This window comes from Equus przewalskii, chromosome X (assembly GCF_037783145.1).
Source record: "Equus przewalskii isolate Varuska chromosome X, EquPr2, whole genome shotgun sequence".
Classification (NCBI taxonomy): Eukaryota; Metazoa; Chordata; class Mammalia; order Perissodactyla; family Equidae; genus Equus; species Equus przewalskii.
Window position 1 is genome coordinate 36281724 of NC_091863.1, and position 13452 is coordinate 36295175.

Below are 13452 nucleotides of genomic sequence, written 5' to 3' on the forward strand. Positions count from 1 at the left end.
TTTCTCTTTGTTTATGAAAAATATACATACGCCTAGTAAATTCTTGTCCATGTATATCTCTATTTTCATTAATTTTATGCAACATAGCTCAAGCAATAACTCAATCTGTCTGGTTAAGAAGGGCACACAATGCCCTTTTAAGATTTTGCAATCACAAAAGATTTCCCCTCTTTAGTTCCTCTTGAAAAGGCATGCTTTTTTCCAGGTCGAAGAAAAATAACACAGTAATCATTCCAGCCAGGCTCTCCTCCAACAGGCCACACTCCACCAAGCAGGACACTGGTTGTCACCACTTACGGTAAATCACTAGACAGTGGAGCCATCTTTGCCAGTCAGAAAGATTTCCTCGCTACACTGGTTCTGTTTGATTGGTCGTGAGTCTATGCAGTTCCTGGCACAGGGAGGGCCTTTTCCTCCCCTGCCAGGTTTCTTTCAAACTTGCTACAGCCTAGTTTCAACTCTGGCTCAGAAGCCAACCCACAAAACTACCTTTCCAATTGCTCCTTTTGGCCCAGAGAATGTCATCCAGTTTCCAGTGAAGGCCTCAGTCAAAGGCCTTGTTGTTCTGGGAGCTGGTACCCCAGTGGGATGGGCCATTGCCAACCACGTCTCCCTTACCCACCCCAACCCTGGGGACTGTTGGAGCATTTTGAGTTCCCACAACCACATAAGCAGGCACTGAAAGTCTAGGATGCCATTGGACAAGGTTGCAGGGCATAATTACGGGGTTCAGAAACTCATGACTTATAAGACCTGGGTCAAGCTGACTCTAAAAATAGAAAATAAAAGGTTTTCAAGCAACAGAAAATAATAATAATATGGATTAGGTCTCAAACTAACACAAACTAATTTGGAATTTTAGGCCACTTAGCAAGAGACTTCCTATCCATCTTCCCAGACTCTTTCCCTTCCCTTGTCCACACACAATGTTCCCTTTCTCAGGAAGTAATTTCAGTTAAAAAGCTTTTATTGCCCAGTTTATGGGGACTCAGATTTACAATATTCCTCAGCTCCATACACATAAGCCATGGGATCTCAAAGAGGGAGTAGCTGCTGAAGAAGACGTCAGATTTGGCCAATGTCATGATTTCTTTAGGGGAAGACTTTGTCCCTGGAACTGAGAAGGGGATAATGCTCAAAACGACATGTGGTCAGTGGTAGCTGAACCTCATATGAACTGAGTCACCTGACACCACCTCTCTCCAACCCTTCCCCTCTCATTACCACTCACACTTACTTGAGAATGGGATGGGAGACATCAAGCCAAAATATTTATTAAGCACACCCTGCATGCAGAACACATTCCACGGCATAAAGAACAGGGAGAAGGGAATCAAAACCGACAGCTTGGGCCTTCACAGTCTCTCGCCAGGGCTCTCACTATAGCCTGATAACTGGTCTCCAAGCTGCCAACGTCTCCTCCACTCTCTAATCCAATGGTTCTCAAACTTTAGGGGCATGAGATTCACCTGGGAGGATTATTAAAACACAGGTTTCTGGGCCCCAGCCCCATATTGTCTGATATAGTAGGTCTGGGGCAGAGGCAAGAATTTGCATTATTAACAAGTTTCCAGATGATTCATGGACCAGGGACCATACTTCAAGAACCACTGCTCTAATCCATTCTCCCTGTTTTTGGAATGATCCTCCAGCATAGGAGTCCAATCAAGTACTCACCCAGTCACCATGGAATAAAGTCTCACCTCAATGTGTGGAGTCTCACCTGCACAACACGGTCCCAGATGGTGTGTGCAGCCACCACCTCACATATCCCATGTTCTAGCTCTTAGACTGGGTTCCCTCAGAGGCAAAGCCTGAGACAAGGATTTGAAGGGTAATGCCAGGAAGCAATGGTCCAGGGGGCAGTAAGTGAGACAGGGAAAGAAAGGACACTAATGCAGGGTTAGCTAATGAGAAGATTACTGCTGGGGGCAACTGGGGCTCAGCCTCACTGGGGCCTCTGGAGGACTGCATAGAGCACACTTCAGAGTTATCCTGCCAGAGGCCAGAGAGCACAGAAATCCACCAATTTCTCCCAGTATTGGTTGAGGGCTACTTCTAGACCCATTAACTGCCCATCACTTCCACGGTGCCCCTGCACGAGTCTAGCTAACTCAGAGGCCAGAGAAAGCCCTCAGGTAGAGCCCTATGCAGTTGATGGAGGGAGTCATCAGGTCGGGGTACATGGGCATGGTGAGTGTTGAGGGTTCTTTAATGGGGCCACCAGCAGCTTCTGCTCCACAAGTCAACCCACCCTCTTAAGACTCAGCTCTTTCACACATCTGCTCTTCTGCACAGAAAGGCCCAAGCACGCCTTCTGCTCTGGCTCTCTGGAAGACAGAGCTTTGGATGGGGCTCAGCTGATTCTTTAGAGCTTGGGTGGGCAGCAGCCTGGGTGACGCACAGAAGTTTGTGTGACTAAACGAAGCTAAGGAGCCCGGGGGCTGGTGGTGAATAGAAACAGCAGCACCAAGAGGGCAAGGAGCACTATGAAAAGAGGCTGCAATGATGGGGTGGTGGCTTGGGGTGCTGACAAAGCAACCGAGGGGGTGTCTGCAGGCACAGTCTTTTGAAGTCATCCTTTGGGACAAATTTTGAGCCCTTTTGCCTTCTTTAGGCCAGTGCTGGCCACCTGCTCTGCAGTGATTATGAAATACAATAGAATGTAAGAGAAAATAGTGGAATTAGATCCTCCTATTGCCCAAATAGATGCTCTTAAAGAGGGTTAGCTGGGAAAGAAGAGCCTGCACATCGCTCACAAGTGTGGTCACGGCGACTGCACCCTGGCACTTAGGTGAAGCGCCACCCCTTCCAAGTGCTGTTAGAACCCCCTCAGAAATTGAGCCTCAGAAATTGTTAATTTCTTGAGAGAACCCAACCAGTCAAGAGCATTCTCACCCTTGATTTTCAGACAGACTACTTTTTCTGCTATTAGGGTTATGAGAGTGCAGATTTATGGGTACCTTAAAGTGATTCAGAGCAACAAATGTGTGTAACATTGGTGTGGGTGGGTGGACAAGAAAGACAAGAATAATAAACAACCAAAATTCCCATTTAATGTTATATAGTAACTTAATATGTGCTATATAAAAAATAAATTGTCTTCTCTAAGAAAAATAGAAGTTTTTTTCCTGAGGAAATCTTCTGACCGAAATAGTCTTATGCTTATAAAATGTTAGTGAGTAGCTGGGTCATATCCTTTTTTTAAAAAAATCCTCTTATCCTTTTTAATCACAGTTCAAGTGATATATGCGTGAACTTTGCAAGGCATACAAAAATGTAATTTACTTGACATGATTTGGGGAGAGAAAAACTGAAATATATTAAACGTCACTCAACCACATTATTTAGAAAGAAGAAAATCTGAGACACTAATTGCCCACGATAGCTATTTATACAACGCACCACTGGAGTGAAGGGATACCGGTTGCTCTTGAAATAGGCAGTTTAAATTCGATCCAGAAGGCAACCAGTGCAGCCAGTAAAGACACGTAATCTGGGAGGTGCCATGTTTTCTCTGTGAAAGTTCAGCTATTGAGAGGGTAAAGAAACAAGAATAAGCTCTGTCTAGTTTAGAAACCTCAAGTGAGACTGCAGAGTGGGAAAACTTCATCCCCTTTCCTATCTCATTCTTCTGCTTGACGTCCTTCCCTCAGAGGCCCACTGTCCTGAGCATGACCACTAAGTGTCCCAAACTCAACTAGGCAATGACTCCAGCTTCAGGATGATCCTTTTTCTCCTCCACATCCACCAAAATGTACCTGTTCTGTGTCTCAATCTTCAAAAGTTCACTATGTGATTTTAGCTATCATCTATAATCTAATAAACAAATTCCCATAAAGAGTCAAGGACTAATGGCGGTACAAGGAGAATTCATCGACTTCCCATTTCAATCTGGATATCACATAGGAAGGTCTCATTTTTCTTAATGGATCCTGTTAGTGTGAACACTAAAATTGAAGCGAATAAAGACACCCAAATAAAAACAACTCGTTTTAAGGATTCTAGTAGTTCCCAAAGAAGTTGTGACGGGGATGAATAGATTCAGTTGTCAAATCATTTTGTTCATGGTGTTGAAATTAGAGGATCCTTATTAGACAAAAAGAGGAGAAAAGTCTATATTCACATTTGTCCAAATAAACAGCCTTGCTTGAATTTCCCAAAAATAAAAAGTCTAAGGGAGTTACCTTAGAATTTCTAGTTCTAATAAATTAGAAATAGATTTTATATTTCTCTGGTAGAATGTAAAATCTAGTTTCTATTTCTCAAATCACTCCTTTAGGTAGGGTGCTGGAATGGTACTGCTCTCTCTAAGCCTTAAGGTATCTTTGTGTAGACTTGCTGCCAGGCAATACAAATTGTCATCAAAGTAAAAGATGGCCAACACAGCCACTCAAAAGACACTAACGAGTTTGTGCCAATGGCATGGAAGGCTCTCCCACCCAAGACCCTCCAAAAAGGGCCTACGTCTGCTCCCAAGTGACCTTCACACCAAAAACATTATTCCTTCACCCCTGAAGAAGACGTTGCAGCTGACATTGTCATGTAGGATTACTTTGGGGAAAGGAATGGAAATTAAGTTTTACTAGGAGTACCTGCAATGTACCAGGTAGTGTACTAAGCTGCTTCCATAGACCTTTATTTCCTTTGCTTGTCACAAACACATGTAAGATGGGTGTTGTAATTCTCCACTTCTCAAAGAGAAACCTCAAAAAGAAAAAAATACTTGCCACCTAAATGAATGAGTGGTAGAACCAAAACTAGCTCCAAGATCCATGTCATTTCTACTAGATTAGTGATTCTTAAAGTGTGATTCCCCAGACCAGCAGCATGAGCATCACCTAAGAACTGCTTAGAAATGCAGATTCTCAGGCCTTGCTCGGGATCTACTGGATGAGAAACTCAGACAATTTCAGAAGTTCACCAGTTTGTGGCTTAACAAGCCCTCCAGGTAATGCTGATGCTCCTGAAAGTTTGAGAACCCCTGCCCTAGACCACAAATCCACCATGACCGTATCCAGAGATGAGCTGACTACAGCTTGGCCCCTACCAGGGGTATTTAATCATTACAAGCCCAGATACAAGCTCACCCAGCTGTAACCTTCCTGTACTCAGATGATCTCTTCCTCTTCTTAGTCCCAATAGCCATCATTGTTTATATAATCCTTTTGCCAACTTATCACTTATGTCTTATGGCAATTCTTCCACTGGGGCCTGAAACTCTTAGACCTTTGCAGTGACTTAATTTTTCACATTTGTCTTACACTTAACAGTAAAGGTAACAGTGCCCGACAACAGCGGCTTGCATAAAGCAACAAGCTCCATAACTATTCGTTTCCATAATGAATGGAACAGAAGCGCTAACAATTGCTTTGTTTACAAGAATATTGGAATATTTTTCCGTCTGGAGAGCACCTATTAAATGAAATGCTCACAAATGAGAATGGGTACTCCTCAAGACCAACGCCTCTTAAACTGTTGTAATGTGCACACAAACTACCTGAGGATCTTGTTAAAATGCAGATTCCATTCAGGATTCTAAATTCTTACAAGCTCCCAGGTGATGTCCATGCTGCTGGTCCACAGACCACACTTTGAGTAGCGTGGTTAGGGTGCCCATGGTCTTGAAAGGTCTGAAAACTGTGACACAGTGTGTGGCCAGCTTTGGATATTTGAAGGCGAGGAGTGGTGCATTTAGCTTAGCTGGCCCAGGGACAGTGAGAGGAAGCCATATTATGTTTAGAAGATTTCAATTTCAGCTCATTAGAGAGGAACTTCCAAGGAATCGGAATCATCTATGCAGTAAATGGGTTGCCTCAAAATACCCGGGCACGCCCCACCTCCCCCAGCCTTGGAAGTGTTGCTGCAGATGAGGGACCGCTGGGCAGAGGTATCGCAGGAAAGAATCCTGAATGAAACGATCCAATCCAGATGGTTCCAGGGTTGATTCAGCAAGGTTTAAGTACTACAGTCTTTCCTTCCCCAAATGAGAGCAGAGACCACGTCTCATTCTTATTAATAATGTTGTCAATGTTCCAAATATAGGTAAGACATATATCCTAAGGAAAATATGAAATCATAAAAGTACAAAGGAAAAGTGAAAATCAATTAAATCCTATAACCCAGAGATAACTACTGTGAACATTTTAGACTATTTCCTTCAAGCCCTTTTCTGAGCATACATATTTAAATAGCTGAAGTTTTCTCTATATAAAATTTTGAACTCTGACTATTTTCCCTTAGAATTTATATCTTAAGTAATTGCTCATGTCATTAAAAAATGCTTCATAATGCTTCTTAATGGCTGCATCATATTGTTTCCTTGTATGTATTGAAATGGATTTAATCAACCTCTAATCGTAGGCCATTTCTGCTATTTCCATATCTTCACTATTTTACCTAATGTTACAAAGACTAACTTAGTGCATAAACTTTGGTCTGCATCTCTGAGTATTTCCTTCGGAAGACTTACTACAGTATGGATATTTTCAGGCTCTACATAGATATTCCCCAATAGCTTTTCAGAAAAGCTGTACCAGCAGAAATGGGAGAAAGTACGGATTCCCCATTTTCCTCAGCAGTAAGGATATTACCACTTTTAAAAATTTACGACAATGATTTCATAGAAATAGAACTTTATTATAGTATTTCATTAATATTTCTCTGATTACATTCAAGGTTAAATACAATTTTAGGTTTGTCAATCATTTTTATTTCTCTGTTTTGTGACTGAGTTCTTCACTTATTTTCCATTAGTTCTAGAATATTCCTCATGGACTGTGTATGACATACGTTTTACCTATCGAAGATAAATCTGATAAGCCATCATTTGTTGTATCTGCTTAAAATACCTACGGTCTGATTTTATGTTTTTGATGTTCCAAAGTTTTAATTTCATTAACAAATCCATTAATCTTTATCTGTTGCCTTCAATTTCTTTTGTACGTGGGAAGTTCTTCTTTAGTCAGAGTATACGTAGTCAGTAAACGTTCAGTTTCTATGGTTTGAATTTTGACAGTGAATTTAATCCACTTATAATTACTGTTAAGGTGGACTACATAGTTTTCTGTTCTGAAGAGCTCTTTTTCTAGTCAATGTATTGTCTTCTCCCACTGAAGTCCTTTACATTTAAAGCTTTTGTTTATTAAAGGTCCAAAACACTTCGCTCTCTAAAAGTTTATCAATGTTTCTAGTGAACAGCATACGACTGACCATGCATCATGTTTTTTAATTCTTGCTTTAAAACTTGCAGTAAGTTATCTTAAAGTCTTAAGCTAAGTTAACTTCATTGTAATACTTGTTATTTCTTAATTTTTCATTTTGAAAATTTCAAAATTACAGAAAGATTTAAAAAACATTAAAACAATAATACAATGAATATCCATATACCCTTTACCTATATTCACCAATTGTTAGTATTTTGGCATATTTCCTTTAACTCTTTGTCTCTTCTCCCCGCCTTCCTCCCCTCCCCCTTCTCTCTTTGTTTTGTTTTTTTTCCTGAACAACTTGATAGATGCAGTCATTTTGACACTTGAACTTCACCTAAAAATCTTCACCATGTATCTCCTAAAAACAAGAGCATTCTTCTTATATAAACAAAATACTTGGGAAATAACATTCACACAGCATTGTTATCTAATAAACTGTCCATATTCAAATCTCCCCAGTTATTCCAATTATATACTTTATAGTTTTATTTTTCCTGATCTAGAACCAATTCAAGGATTACACATTGTATTTAGGTATTGTGGGCCTTTAGTCTCCTTTTGTTGTCTTTGATGATACTGACAGTTTTTTAATATTTCAGGCAAGTTGTCTTGTAGAATGTCTCACCACCTGGTTAGCCTGAGAGTTTATTCAAGGGTAGATCCTAGTTAAATATTTTTGTTAGAAAAATTTCAGAGGTGATGTTGTTTCTCTCTCAAGGCACCACATCAGGAGACTCCTGATTTTTTTTAATCAGCTTAATTGAGGTATAATTTACATGCACTAAAATTCACCAATTTTAAGTGTAAAATTGGATGAATATTGACATACAGTCATGTAACCACCAATTCAATCATGATTTAGAACACCTGCAACATCTGCAAAAGCTCCCATGTGACCTTTTGCTATCAGTCCCCTGCCCACACCCCTGGCATCCATTGATCTGTTTTCTACCACTACAGTTTTGCCTTTTCTAGAATGTTATACGAATAGATCATACAGACTTTTCTTCTCCATCTTCTTTCACTTAACATAATGCTTTCGAGAGTCATCCATGTTGTTGCATGTATCAATAGTTTGTTCCCCTTTTTTGGTGAGTAGCATTCAATTGTATATCTATATCACAGTTTGTTTATTCACTCACTAGTTAATTGACGTTCGAATTCTTTCCAACTCGGGGCTACTATTAATAAAGCTGCTATGAATATTTGAGTATGTTTGTGCAGAAATACGTTTTCATTTCTCTTGGGTATATACCTAGGCATGGGATCACTGGGTCATATGGTAAGTATGTTTAACTTTACAAGAGATTTCCAAACTGTTTTCCGAAGTGGCTGGACCATTTTGCATATCTACCAGTTGCTCTACATCCTAGCCAGCACCTGGTATTGTTAATATATATAGTTTTTATTTTAGCCATTCTAATGGGTGTGTAATGGTGGCACATTGTGGCTTTAATTTGCATTTCCTTAATGGCAAATAATGTTGAACACCCTTTTTATTTTTTTTCCTCCCCAAAGCTCCAGTGCATGGTTGTATATCCTAGCTGTAGGTCCTTCTATGTGAGCAGCCATCACAGCATGGCAACTGACAGATGGGTGGTGTGGTTCTGTGACTGAGAAATGAACCTGGGCCACCAAAGCAGTGAGACTGCCAAACTTTCACTAATAGGCCATCAGGCTGGCTCTTGAACCCCTTTTCGTGTGTTTATTTGCCATTCAAATATGTTCTCTGGTGAAGTGTCTCTTCAAGTTTTGGGCCTATTTTTTTAATTGGGCTGTTTGCTGAGTTTTCAAAGTTCTCTATTTATTCTAGATACAAGTCCTTTGTTGGATATGTAATTTACAAATATTTTCTCCCAGTCTGTGGCTTCTTTTTTAATGTTCTTAACTATATATTTTGAAGAACAAAAGTTTTAAATTTTGATCAAGTTCAATTAATCAATTTTCTCTCTGTGTTTCATGTTCACTAATCTTTTCTTCTGCAATGTCTAATCTGCTACTAATCCTGTCCAGTATATTTCTCCTTTCAGATATTGTATTTTTCACCTCTAGAAGTCCCATTTTGGCCTTTTTAATATCGTCCTCTCTTTCCATCATGTTCATGTTTTCCCCTGCCTTCTTGAACATATAAATATATTTACATTAGCTGATTTAATATTCTTGTTTCTGACTTCCATCATCATTATCATTTCTGGCTTCGTTTCTATTGATTAAATTTTCTCCTGGTTGTGGATGATATTTTCTTGTCTCTTTGCCTGCCTGAGAAGTTTTGATTGGATGCTAGACATTTTGAATTTTACTTTGGTGAATGCTTTTTTTTTTTTTATTCCTTTAAAATAGTATTGGACTTTGTTCTGGTATACCATTAAGTCACTTGGGGCCAGCTGTATCCTTTTGAGTCTTGCCTTTAAGCTTTGTTAGTGCAGATCTAGAATAGTCTGTAGTCTAGGATTAACCTAGTCTTACTACTAAAGCAATAGTCCCCTGAGGAGGACTCTACCCAAGCCTTCCACCTATGACAAGGTCTTTCCACTCTGTGGGAACACAAATTATTTCCAGCCCTTGATGAGCTCTGGGAATTCTTTGGCTTACTGCTGTCTGGTGATTCTTTCTCCCAACTTGAGTAATTGTTTCTCACCCATTAGAAGACCAGAAGTCAGCCACAGCAAAATGCTAGAGTTGACCTGTCTACAAATAACCAGAGCTCCCTCATCTCCAGGACGCTTCCCCACAAATTCCAAACTCCTTGGCTTCCCTGAACTCCAATTCTTGTCTTCTGAACTTGGTGAGACCACCAGGCTTTCTTTATATTGCCCCTCCTTTTACTGTGGCAGAGAAACTGCCTCAAGATAGTAATCTGGGACAATCATAGGGCTCAACTCCCTTGATTCTTTGTTTTCAGAAATTACAGTCTTGCTCTGCTTATTGACCAATATCTGAAAACAATTGTTTCACAATTTTGTTTTCTAGTTGTTTAAGGTGCAAGGGTGAATTTGGACCCTGTTACTCCATCATCACCAGGGAAACTGAAGTTCTTTTACTAATTGTCAATGTTGCCTTTATAGACAATCACACACACACACACACACATACACACACACACACAGAGAAGTCTGTTACTTGCTTCATGGATCTGCAATTTATTCCTATGTTACTCTCATACTGCTTCAATTATTAAAACTTTAAAACCTGGGGAGGAAGAGTCTCTGCTCATTAACTTTTTCATGTTTTAAAACTATTTTCATATATTTATATTTCCAAATACGTCATAATCATTTTGTTAAGTTCTCTCTTCAAACCTCACTGGGATTTTTACTTATACTATGTTAAGCCTGCAATTTAATTTGGGAAAAATTGACATCTTAAGCATATTCAAACTTCCTATCCAGGAACATAGTATTTTTCTCCACGTCTTCATTTTTATTTCTTGCTAATTTTTAGTGTGTTTTAAATGGTTGCTCTATGTTTCAACCTAAGGTTATTTCTGGGTCTTCTAAGAGATATCTTTGTTATTATGAAAGTGATTTTTCCATTGTGTTGTTTAAATGGTTATTACTTTTTTACCAGAAAGCTGTTGATTTCTATATATTTATCCTACACTCATAACTTTTCTGAATTGTCTCATTACTTGTAAGATGGTCTTTAAAAATTACTCTTTTGGATTTTCTAGGTAGCCTATCTTATCATCTGAAAATAAGAATCATCTTATTCTATGTACATGCAAAAGAATGAAGTTCAATCCATACCTTACACCACATACAAAAACCAACTCAAAATGGAATAAAGACCTAAATGTAAGACCCGAAACTATAAAATTACAAGAAGAAAACATAAGGGAGAAGCTTCATGGCATTTGATTTGGCAATGATTTCTTGAATATGACGCCAAAAGCACAAGCAACAAAAGCAAAAATAGACAAATGGCACTACAACATACTTAAAAGCTTCTGTGCAGCAAAGGAAACAATCAACAGAGTTAAAAGAAAACCTCCAGAATGGGAGAAAATATTTTCAAACCATATACCTGATAACAGATTAATATCCAGAATATATAAAGAACTTTACAACTCAGTAGCAACAGAAAACACCCAACTGAAAACTGTCTGTTCATTTTAGAATAGAATAGACATTTCTCCAAAGAAGATGTACAAATGCCAACAAGCATATGAGAAGATGCTCAATATCATTAATCATCAGAGCAACGCAAATCAAAGCCACAATGAGGTATCACCTCACACCCATTAGGATGGCCACTATTAAAAAAAAAAAAAAAAAAAGCAAAACGCAGAAAATAACAAGTGCTGATGAGAACATGGAGAAATTGGAACCCTTGTGGACTGTTGGTGGGAATGTAAAATGGTGCAGCCACTAGAGAAAAGTAGTGGAATTTCCTCAAAAATTAAAAATATAACTACCATATGAATCAGCAATCCCACTTCTTGGTATATATCTAAAAGAATTGAAAACAGGATCTTGAGATATTTGCACACCCATGTTCGTTTCAGCATTATTCACAATAGCTAAGTGGCAGAAGCAACCCAAATGTCCATCAACATGGATAAAGAAATGTGGTGCACACATACCACATTATTATTTATGGAATATTATTTAGCCTTAAAAAAGAAGGAAATCCTGTCATATGCTACAACATGGATTAATCTTAAGGACATTATGCTAAGTGAAAAAGCTAGTCATAAAAAAACAAATACTGCATGATTAGATTTATATGAGGTATCTAAAGCAGTCAAACTCATAGAAACAGAAAGTAGAATGTGGTTACCAGGAGCTGGGGGGGGGGGGGGAAATGAAGAGTTGTTCAGTAGGCATAGAGTTTCAACTTTGCAAGATGAAAAAGTTCTAGAGATCTGTTGCACAACAAACATGCATATAGTCAACACTACTGTACACTTAAAAATGGTTAAAATGGTAAATTTTCATGTTATGTGTTTTTTACCACAATAAAAAAGAAAAAACCCATAATCCTTCCATGATGGAAAAAAAACAAAACAAGACCAGATTCCCTGGAAAATTACTTACTTTCACCAAAATAATTGTGGCAGTCTGACTCACCAAAGTTCAACAGATTATAAATATATTTCCATTTGTCATTGTATACTATAAAGACTTTTAAAACGCAATTATTACTGTATAAGTCACACTTTTATTTGAATGTCCAGAGCAAGAAATCAAAATTCAAAGGATTTTGTTTAATTGCGGAAACATCTATATAAATTAGTAGCCAAGTAATGTTTCCTATAAGAATTCCAGAATAAATTCTCTTTAAAAGAAAAATAAAAGAATTATCTTATCCTATCCAGTAGTACTGTTTCTCATTTCTGTTACATATTTTATGATCTTTGCCATATCTTCCCCTAAATAATATCAAATAATAATAGGAACACTGGGTCATCCTTGCTTGGTTTAAGATTTAACATGAATACCTTTCATATTTCACTAAGAATGATGTTAGCTATTGATTTGAAATAGATCTTCTCTATCTTGCTAAGAAAGTGTTCATATATCGCTAACTTTTGAAGCACTTTTCATAAGAAATGAATGGAGTTTATCTAATGTAGCATTGGCACTTAATGTGAAGATCATATGCCTAATGCTACGGACTGAATTGTGTCCCCCAAAATCCATCTGTTGAAGCCCCAACCCTCAATGTGACTGTATTTGGAGACAGGGCCTTTAGGAAGCAATCAAGATTAAATGACATCATAAAGGTGGTACCTAATCCGACAGGATTAGTCTCCTTTATAAGAAGAGATACCAGAGAGGTCACTCTCTATCTCTCTCTCTCTCCACCAAGTGAGGACACAACAAGAAGATGGCCTGTTGCAAGCCTTGAAGAGAGCCTTAACCAGAAAGCAACCCTGCTGGACCATGATCTTGGACCTCTAGCCTCCAGAACTGTGGGAAAATATATTTCTGTTGTTTAAGGCACCCAGTCTACGGTATTTTGTTATGGCAGCCCAAGCCGACTGAGCCACCTAAAGATACAATATGTTAATTGACTTCTAAAAATTTCCCACTTTTTATTGCTGTGATGTAGCCTACTTGGGTTAGCGCAAGTTAGTCTTTTAATATACTGTTGGATTTAACTTCATTATATTTTATTTAAGATATTTTTATATATACTTATATGGGATATTGAATGTCATTTTCCTTTTCACACAACTTTTACCAATTATGGAATAAGTTTTATGCAATTTTTACAAACACAACTAAAGCAGCTGACC

At 38.5% G+C, this 13452-nt stretch overlaps 1 long non-coding RNA gene across 1 annotated transcript in view; it reads left to right on the forward strand.

The window, feature by feature from the left end:
* Positions 1-12217, forward strand: part of LOC139080971 (uncharacterized) — a 34696-nt gene extending 22479 nt beyond the window's left edge. The window contains exon 2 of the long non-coding RNA XR_011535860.1: positions 10882-12217. This is a non-coding gene — a long non-coding RNA (uncharacterized lncRNA). The remainder of the gene's footprint in view (positions 1-10881) is intronic.
* The last annotated feature ends 1235 nt before the right edge of the window (positions 12218-13452 follow it).